At 33.1% G+C, this 2,500-nt stretch overlaps 1 protein-coding gene across 1 annotated transcript in view; it reads left to right on the forward strand.

Annotated features, from left to right (window-relative positions):
* LOC119574087 (heparan sulfate 2-O-sulfotransferase 1-like) overlaps positions 1 to 2,500 on the forward strand; it is a 74,731-nt gene that overhangs the window by 38,531 nt on the left and 33,700 nt on the right. The gene's annotated exons all lie outside the window — the stretch shown is intronic.

A 2,500-nucleotide genomic window follows, 5' to 3' on the forward strand; every position in this document is an offset into this window, starting at 1 on the left:
TTTGAGACGAATCTGAAACTAAATTGCGAGACTGTTTCATAAGTGTCTCAGGCCAGAGTTCTTCCACATATAAAAATATCAAAGATAGATAAATTAATATCAAAGATATATAAAATTAATACTTTCATATTACTCAAAATAACTTATATAAGGTTTAATTACTTGTTATACCAATGCAGTTGGTATACGTTCATCTTAAATAAAACCTGATATACATCAAATAATAATATAAGTGTCCATGTGGCACAATGCCCTTTGATTGCCTACATTGTTCATTTGCGCTCATCAATTTATTGGCGCCCATCAATTTATTTCAGGTTCAAAAATAACTATAAATGTATGTAGATGTGTTTTTCTAATATAATGCGCTAGCGTTACACATTTAAATATAATTTACAAGAAACAAGCATGATTAATGGAAGTGAAATGACATTTGCTGAAGCGTCGGACCGTGGCATCGCCTTCTGCTAACTATTGCGATAGCAGTTCAAATTCATGAAGATACATTTTTGTTTAGAGTACAGCATATATTGCGCATGAGTAACACTACAAAAGGCCTAGGTACAGAAGCGTGGAGGCCCTCGCTTGTAGCGGACTTATTTTCAGGACCTAGGACATTTTGAGACAGAATTGAGACAAATCTTTTCAGTTTAGAATATTTGGAGGCAGTGTTAATTTTAAATCTATCTATCTGTATATATATATATATATATATATATATATATATATATATATATATATATACAGAGAGAGAGAGAGAGAGAGAGAGAGAGAGAGAGAGAGAGAGAGAGAGAGAGAGAGAGAGAGAGAGAGAGAGAGAGATTTGACTTGTCTGATTTATGCCTACCTAGGATATTGAAAACTTTAGAATAGGTCCGCTACAAGCGAGGACCTCCACGCTTCGGGAGAAGGCTTTCCCATTAATTTTCCTATTTATTTCTGTACCTAGGCTTTTTGTACGTATTACTTATGCACAATATATGTTTTACTCTATGCAAAAGCATATCTTCATGAATTTGAAGGTATTTATTTATGACAATAGTTAGCGGAAAGCGACGTCACGAACCGGCGCTTCAGCAAAGGTCATTTCCCTTTCATTAATCATGTTTGTTTCCTGTAAATGTGTATTTATATGTGTAACGCTAGCACATTGGATTAGAAAAACCACATCTGCATACATCTGAAGGTATTTTTAATGTGAAATAAACTGATGAGCGGAATTGATGAACGCAAATGAACGATGTAGGCAACCGAAGGCCATTTTTGCCACATGGTCACTTGTATTATTTGATGTAAGTCAGGTTTTATTTAAAATGAACGTGTCAATGACTGCATTGGTATAATTAATAATCATTTATATGCTATTTTGAGTAATATAAAATTATTAATTTTATCTATCTATTTGTTAATATTTTTGTATGTGGCAGCGCGCCGGCCTGAGACACTTTTGAGACAGTCTCAAATTTTTGTTTCGGAATTGTCTTAAAACTGTCTGAGAACTTTCGTGGATACCGCTCCTGTCATCAGTGATTTTTTTTCTTTTTCTTCTTCTTCTTTTTTGACCGTGTCTTCGTCTTCATACATGGATGCCTTTTCCACTGTTGTGATCAGTGATGGGAACATCCTATGATTTTTATCACTAATCTGGTCCTCTGGGCTAAGATGCCCGTTTACAATTTATTATTGTTGTTGTTCTTGTTCTTGTTGTTGTTGTTATTGTTACTATTATTATTATTATTATTATTATTATTATTATTATTATTACTATTATTATTTTATCTACCTCCCACTTTTTCTAACCTTTTCTGGTGTTCTGACAAAGCTTCGAACACTGCAGGTGGAATTGCTCTTGTAAAATGATATAAAAATGTCTTTGTCCTCAAAGAACTCTCTTTAGCTTCGATAATCACCTCCCTTACAATTGTACCTCCTTTTATGTTCCACCAAGTTTCTTTCTTTCTTTCTTTTCATGTGAAAGGGACACTTTTGATTTCACAACTACGTGAAGTCTAGACGGCTAGGGAATACCTCATTTCCTAGTATACAGAATATATCCAATGAAAAGCATTGCTCATTTACGAGTCCAAGTAATTTTGCGCTCTACAAATCAGGTTCTGCCGTGGGATTTAAACGTTTCAAGTCTTTTTTTTTTTTGTCTTAAACTTGTAGTCTTAATATTTTTATCTATTCTATTTTATTTATTTCTTTATTTGGGGGATATTTTTATAATTTGGTTGTGAGCTTGCAAATGTATGAAGTAGGCATGTTAGCAACGGCCATTTACGTTTTTTCTGTGTGTTTTCTATTTCACTATTCAGAAACATCCTCATTTACGTTACTCGAGTTTGCTTGATATAAGAAATAGCCCTGTTGCTTTTATTCTCCAGATCCTTAAAGCAGAGGAGTATATAACTTAAAACTTCAAAAACGTTGAAGTCAAAAATACAAGAAATAACAAAGTTGTTTTTATTGTTTAGATCCTTTAAGTATATTATACAAA

Source organism: Penaeus monodon, chromosome 6 (assembly GCF_015228065.2).
Source record: "Penaeus monodon isolate SGIC_2016 chromosome 6, NSTDA_Pmon_1, whole genome shotgun sequence".
In the NCBI taxonomy this organism is placed as follows: Eukaryota; Metazoa; Arthropoda; class Malacostraca; order Decapoda; family Penaeidae; genus Penaeus; species Penaeus monodon.